The sequence below is a fragment of the Pogona vitticeps genome, chromosome 1 (genome assembly GCF_051106095.1).
Source record: "Pogona vitticeps strain Pit_001003342236 chromosome 1, PviZW2.1, whole genome shotgun sequence".
NCBI lineage: Eukaryota > Metazoa > Chordata > Lepidosauria > Squamata > Agamidae > Pogona > Pogona vitticeps.
This window is the reverse complement of record NC_135783.1, coordinates 149,223,180-149,230,803: the sequence shown is the minus strand read 5'-3', so window position 1 is coordinate 149,230,803 and position 7,624 is coordinate 149,223,180. Positions and strand designations below refer to the sequence as shown.

The following is a 7,624-nucleotide window of genomic DNA, read 5'->3' as shown; positions in this document are numbered from 1 at the left end:
GAAGCAATAAGACAGTCCTGAAAGGCAGCCAAGGTGAGCGCTCATACAGTGCCAGAAGGAATGAATAACCAGAAAGAGGACAAAAGAGGACATGGATTCCTGTAAAATTTACAGAAGCTTCTTTATACCCATGGATGCTCACTTAGAAATAAATACTCTAATTTTTAGTAAGGAAGACTTGTAATCAAGATGCCTGTGTGATTGCTTAGACCACTGTTCAAGTACTTAAACTGCAGGTGAGCTGTTTTAAGGCCCTTGCTTGCTCTCCCTCCTTAAGTTTCTTTGGCTGACATTGTGTCCCAAAGATTCAAGTAGTAAAATTATCCCAACCATGGCAAATTTTAGAAACCAAAGAGTTCCCACTCCATCCGATGGCGACTAACAGCTTCCCTACAACAAAAGGAATCTCATAGGATCTTTGTGTGTTTGAGAGGTGAGGGTTTAGGAATTTTTCCATATTGGTATAAATTGTGTACCAGGGTTTCAGCTTTAATCTTTAAACCAGGTTAGACTGGACAGCCTTTCAAACAGAAGTTGACTTCATCTCTAGAAGATTGTTCCCTGGCAGTCCTTCAGATAGAGAATCAGACTCCATAAAGCAGGACACGTGGCCAGAGGTGGGATTCAGCAGGTTCGCACCTATTCTATAGAACCGATTCCTAAATGTACTATCGGTTCTTAGAACCGTTTGCTGGCCTGAGATGAATGAAGGAGGAGGGGCCAGGTGACCAGCTATGAGCGGGGGGAGGGGGGCGCAATTAGCTGCCTCTCTTCCTGCGCCACACTGAGCCGTCTGAGGTGGGGTGTGGGTGAGAGAGATAAAGCCCTGGAAAGAGCAGAGGCATCAATGGGGGAAAGGGGGGAGGATGAGTCCTTGATGTCACTGGAGGAAAGCTCATGGCCTCGAGGCAGAGAGGGGGGGGGTGATTGACAAGGCATGAGGGCAGGACACAGAGGGAAAAAGTTTTGGGGTGAGACCGCTTCAGTTAAACACCCAACCATCCTCATTTTACTATGATTTTTTTTTTCAAGTTAAAGGTACCACATAAGACTGTTGCTTATGTGGTACCTTTTTAAAAACTGTCCTGGGCATTTATTTATTTATTTATTTATGTATTTATTTATTTATTTATTCATTCATTCATTCATTCATTCATTTATTTATTTATTTATCAATCATTAGGACATAGAACCTGTTGTTAATTTATTTGAATCCCACCACTGCACGTGGCCATCCTAAAAGTAGCAGCAGCAGCTCAACTGTAAAGAAATATACCTCAGATTTATTTTTTGTCAGCTCAAACTTAACTTGCTTTTCTCTGCCTGCCCCTCACTCAGGCAGAGACAAGCATGTTAGCTAGTTACCACACTGATTAAAAAACAGAAATACTGTACGGGAAATGTTCTGGGATTGGGATGGGCCGATTTGCCTTTTTTTTCTTGGCCACACAATGCAAGAGGAAATACAAATTGACCTGATGTTCCCTCCCCACCCCCGTCATCTGTAGTTTTTGCCTCTGTTGCTGGGAGTACTACTTAAAAAGAAAAAGTCCCGCTTCAAGGGCTTCCTCTTCGAGTAGGTTTCAAGCAAGTTGCCTTTGGGAGTTTAGGGGATACTCACTTCTAATAATCTTCTTGAATTTTCCCTAGCTTGGTGGAAAAGATACTGAGGGCCTCAAAGACCACCAGGAAGGGCTCCAAAGGACCAAGACTTGAGAAATCCATCCATTCAACTGATGCAGAAAAGCCCCCCACCAATACATTTACAGCTTTTTTTCTCTCCATCAGCAAGATCCTTTTCACAGCTTAATAAATGAGAGCAAAGCTTCTCTCCATCAACAAGTTGTGGGGATTTTTTTTAGATAAGAAGGAGACAAAGAAATGAGGATGGAAAGCCTTGTTTATAACTTATTAGGTTGTTCCTTTGTAACTGCACCACCTGCAGGGCTATGAGTAGAACGGCAAGCAACTGCAAACAAGGCTGTCCTCTCTACCTGTGTGGCCAGTTAATGCAAATAAACCCAGGGAAACCCAAACTCCCTGGTGTGACTTCACAGTAAGTGAATGCAAGTGAATCCTCTTCTAAAGGGCAAATAGCTCTTCTTTTAAAACACAACTGTGAAGGTCAGGAGAATTTCAGTGCGCCGTCTCCTCCGGTGAAAGAGAACATCAAAGAGAAGGAAAGCTGTCTGGAGAAAGTCGATGGACAAGAGGGAGTTAAAACAGAAGTGTGCCTGGCAGAGGAAGGGAAAGGAAAGGAGGAGGAGCAATGGGTAGAGGAAGATATAAAGGGGGAGGTGAAGGGGCGAGAATTTAAAGTTGTAACTGACACAAAGAAAGAGGAGAAAGAAAAAGCTAGAGCACACAAAGTGAGAAACTTGTTAGAGGATTTCTCAAATCTGAGGGTCAGTGGACTATTACCAGATCCAGAGCCCTCTCGAGGAGGCGTGGTAGTGCAAGAAACAATGGAATGGACGGTGGTGGTTTACCCGCGAGGCCAGGGTCCTTGGAGGAAGGTGGTTCGGCCGGACATGACTTTCGACAAACCACGGCAGGAGGGAGATTGGGCACGGCACCCTTGTTGTGGGACTCTATGCGCGGTGAGAAGTGCCCCCCTCAGGAAGCCTACCGACAAGGAGCGCTTTGGTCCGGCTCCCTGGTTTTAAGGAATTAATATACAGTTAATATACAGTTAATCAGTATGGGCAGGTGGAGAGAAGGTTGAACGATCGGGACAGTTTAGAACCCATAGAGGTTGTTATAGATACACCACTGTTAAGAGTTAATAAAGACAGTTCTGTTTCAAGAGATCAGACTCCTGGCTTTCCTGCTTATCTCGGCAAACCACCAAAAATGACTTACGAACCTTTTGACACAGTAAGTGAATGCAAGTGAATTCTCTTCTAAAGGGCAAATAGCTCTTCTTTTAAAACACAACAATGCCCTCCAATCTCTTCCTTTCCTCCACTCCAAATCTATTCTAGGAAAGAGTATCCATTCCACTAACATTTGCTTACATATCCTAGTACTAAGCCAGGGACAAAGTAAAGTACTGGAGGGGAGGGGGAAATCTAGAAATCTCTTGAGCAAGGGGCTTTATTGGGAAAAGCAACAGTAGCAGTTCCCCTTCCTCTCATTTGCTGTTTTAAAGTGATTAATGGAATTACTTGTTCTAAGTAAGCATCAAATCTATAAAATTAAAAATAAAACGGATTGTCATGGATCCATACAATGGGGTCTTGTGAGTTCCTCCACACTCACCAAGCATCAGGGTAGCAAACGATCTCTCTTCAGTCTGTATATCCCTGGGCATAAGACTGGAAGGTTGAGGCAACTCCGTTTTTATTCAATGAGAGTCAGGGTTTCTAGCCAAGCTTTCAACAATGCCAACCCCCCCTCCCTGCATGGCCACCCCGCAGAGGACTGAGTTCCAATTACTAGTCCCTCTGCTAACTCAGCATCCCTGGCACCTCTATGAGCCTTCCCTGAGGCAAGGTTGAAGAGAAAACACAGAGGGGCCACCTGCACCCAACAAAGAGGGCTTGTAGAGCCGAGGCCACCTCTACCCTTGGGTTGAGGCAGACTCCTCCTGCAGATGCCACAGAGGCTCCCACTGGTGCTGTCACTGGTGTCTCCAGCATCTCTTCTGCATCAACGTTGGGGTCTGGATCTGTGGTCCAAGCAGCAGTGGCCCTCAGTGGCAGCCCTGATGTGGCATCAACTGTCATCAGTTCCAGGCAGCACTGCAGACTCCCACCATCCCTTTAGGAATGGGCAGCTTCACTAGAACCCCCACCCAGGAGATAGGCAAAGAGATCCTCCACCAAGTAGGCCAGAACAGGCTCTTCTATGGGCATCAGCCCTGGATTTTTCTTGCCCCAGATCCCCAGCACCTAACTCCTCTGACCCCGTCCTTCCACCTCCTCCAGTTTTATGGCCCTCAGCGGCCCACAGAGCCCAGCCCCTGCTTCCTTCCCCATACGTTTGTCCTTATTCTGTCCAGCTGTTTTCTTACCCTTGGAGGGGACATCATGTCTGTGCAGGACCTCCAAAGGGTGCCGGGCAAGATCAGACAGTTCGCCCAGAGTGCAGAGGCAACCCTCTCGTAGGCCTCCATCTTCAAAAAGGATTACATCATGGTTTCCATCCACGTCCATAGATCTTCACAGTCCTTTCTAAGTATATACCAAGGGCTTCCCAGGTGGGTCAATGTTCCATTCCAAATGAACAGTTTGCCCTAAAGGAGACTTGTGATTACCAGGATGCAAGTTTGCGCAGCTAATCTTTTGGGGGTGGGGGTGGGGGAGTGCTTCTCTTTGAGATCCTAAGGAGAAAAGAAAATCCTTACAAATCCATTTTGCAGGCTGCAACTTTGCCTTTGGAGCTAATTTTTAAAGGGGATCATTATTTTTAAACCTAATTTTAAGAGCAAATTAATCACTTACTTCTGATTGGAAGCTTCTAATGTGAACGTGAACTTTCCTTGGAAAGAGGTGTTGTGATCAATTCTGCCCATTGGAACAAATTCTGAAACAAAATAAATTGCTCTTTTCGGGGGGAAAAACTAAAAACAATGCAAAGCAAGTGAAAAGGCATGGGGGGTCACAGTGAATCACACCTCACATCATCTGGGTGACAGGGAAAATACCAAAACCAGGAAAGAGGAAAGGCGTATATTTATAGGAGCTTTATTATATCCAAGCAAGCCTGTAATTTAGAGCTCAGCTCCAGAACCCTGATGCATTCAAAATCACAGCTTCTGAGTTCAAGGGAACCTACTCTCAGGTTTCTATGAAACTGACCTCAAAGAGCTGCTACTCTGTAACAGCCAGATCCTAAGTGTATATGTTCACAGCAAGCCCCCTTATCAGAGCAGCCCTATCATTAACCCAGTGGTCAGGGAACAGGGTTAAATTACCCCAAATGGGGTAAAAATGAAAATCCTGGGGGTAATGAGGACAGTCACGGCAGGCATTTTACCCCCAGGCATTTTATTTCTGACAATGCTGTGTAGATGGGTGTTCCATCGCGGGGAGAGCGCGCCCTGGCGAGGAACTGCACAGGGTACCCACCTGCCCTCCCCACCTCCTGTTTGATTGATTTTTTAAAATAAAGGCATTGCCTGCTCTTGTATTTGTCTTGTTTTGCCAATTCATGGATGGCATACGGTCAACAGCTCAAAGCTATGAACGACGTAGGGTTAGAAGCAGTTACTGTACAACATCACAGCCAATGGCGTAGAAGTTCAACATACAATTCTGCCCTTTTATTACGTCACATTGTAAGTATGGATCTTCTCTCAAAATATTCGCTGGAGGATCAGATGTGAGACCAGCCCAGATAGGCAAAGGGGCAACCATGATTCGTCCATGCTGTGCTGTAAACAGGTGAGGGTCCCAGAGTGTTTGTACTAGAGCCTGATGTGTGTTGAGCTAGAGTTAAAATAAACGCAGAAGAAGCCCCTATGCCCATTTCCCCACATTTTTCCTTGTGAAACACCCTCCAGGATTAGATGTGTTCCACCAAACTTGTCCTACGTAAGGAAGTTAGAAAACCACAGTTCCATCCCAGATTTTCTACTGAGCATTCTCAATTCAGATAAAAGATGCAAGTAGAGACCATCTGCTTTTAGAAGGTGAAGGACAGAGAGACAGAGTTGTACCATCCACAAGTACTGGTGGGAGGGGCAGAGGGCTAAATCCTCCACCATTTGTTTCTGGGAGGAGAAGACTATTGAAACCAGACATAGGCCATTATTCTATGCAGTTAGATCTACTTTGGGAGGTCAGAATGAGAAAACCCATGGAATGGACGGGGATGGGAATGAACCTGTGGCGAAATTGGGACCTTTCAACATGCAGGTTTCCCATTCATGGCACCTCCGTGACAGCATACCAGTTCTCCAGAGGGTACCATCCAACTTCAGGCATGACAGAAATCGAAAGATGCAAGGGACTGCAGGCTCCTTGACCTTGCCAGGCCTCATACCTCTTCTTCAATTTCACCTCCATGATGTTTTGGAAAGCGTGCTCAACTGGAACAAATGGCTTCCACCTGGGACACTGGAACATTCCAGTTTAAGGCACTTCCTTGCCTGCACACTGTCATGCCAATGGCTCCTTCAAGTGGCTGTAACTTCATGAACCAAAAGACAGAAAGAGTATCAGCAAGAAGACTTGGTCGTGCAGTAGCCTGTAGCTGTCATTCACATACATCAACATGGCTTTTAGGAAAGTAGAAAGCATGCTGTGTTTGTCTCCCATCAAAAGAAAACACAAAGAGAATTTATCATGATCACCTATGTTTGATGAAGGTGGCCATCTAATGCTAAGTCTCCCTTGCAAAGTCAAGGCAAAGATGATGGGGAATGGATGGATAGATGGATGGAGAAATAAACTAACAGGGATAAGGAACTTGTGAAGATGGCTTGTCCATCGGAAACATGAATGGGTCCATGTCTTCCCTTCCTGCCTTAGCTCTTCCTGGTTGCCCTGGCTGATCTTGGGTAATGACATCATCTGACATCATCATATTCTATGGTGGTTATGCTCCCTGCCCCTGCCCCCAGGTTACCATAGGAACAACCATAAACAATTCTGCATCATCACCATTCCATTGCCTACTCCGTACCGGACGCTTCATCGGTTAGGAGTGTTGGAAGTGGTCTCCTATGATTAGGAAAATATACTTCCCCAATCAACTTCTTCACCATGGCAGGTAGGTCATGATGTCATTTCAAGGTTCAAATTGATCTTTTCTTTTCTTTCTTGGTTTTCCCAAGACACTCCCAGAAAAGCCGACCATGAAGCTATGGACGCTTAGCTGGAAAAAGCAAAGGGCCTTAGGTTAGATTAGACTAGGTAGAACACATGAAAGTGGAGATGGAAATGAATTGGCAGGAAGGGAAAGGACTTTACAGCTGCACAGGCACAAGGCACAAGCCAGCCACTTCAGTTACATGGGGACTTCCCAGTCATGCTAATGGGGTTTAGGTGGGGCAAGCCTAAAGCCTGTTACCTGACCCTCCATGGGATTTGGGATTGAGTCAGAAGGCCCTGGGCAAGGGACTGAAAGAAAGTAACACCTCTGAAAAGGGGGAGGGGAAGGAGAGGCACCGCTTTCCGGTCAGGCCTACCTACAGGGAGGTCTACATGCTCTGTGCAGGTCCCTGAGCTTCGTTCTGGGAGAGGGAAGGGGACGAAGAGGCCTCTGAAGGTCCTAAGGGGAGTCCTGACCCCCTTAAAGGGTCTGACCCATGGCTTGGGGCTCCGTCAGTCCAGTGCTTGCCTCTGCACCAAACCTTCAGAATAATCTTGACTTTGGAGGACTCTTCACCTGGCAGACAATCAACAAGGGCTTATTTTGGTTTGCTTGTTTCGGTTGGACTTAGGCGTTGGCTCTTAACGGACACTCGGCCTCCCAGCTCAAGCCAACTGCCCTCCATTCTAGAATCCCTTTCAGACCCAAACACTCTCAGAATTCCGGGGTTCCCGAGGCAACAGCAGCAAGCCTGCTCCTACGTTCCTGGTCCCAAACATTCCTCATTCCCTGAAGCTAAACTTAAGCCAACCCCTCAGAACTAGTTCCCCCCAAAAGCCGTGTTTGGCAGTGCAAATACTCTGTA

The 7,624-nt window shown here is 46.2% G+C and overlaps 1 long non-coding RNA gene across 1 annotated transcript; it reads right to left on the bottom strand.

Moving 5' to 3' along the window:
* Positions 1-2,465: 2,465 nt before the first annotated feature.
* Positions 2,466-6,135, bottom strand: LOC140708112 (uncharacterized). Its single transcript, XR_012088250.2, has 3 exons — positions 5,896-6,135; positions 4,446-4,527; positions 2,466-4,324 (listed from the first exon to the last, which is right to left on the bottom strand). It is a non-coding gene; the product is annotated as an uncharacterized LOC140708112 (long non-coding RNA).
* Between the last annotated feature and the right edge of the window lie 1,489 nt (positions 6,136-7,624).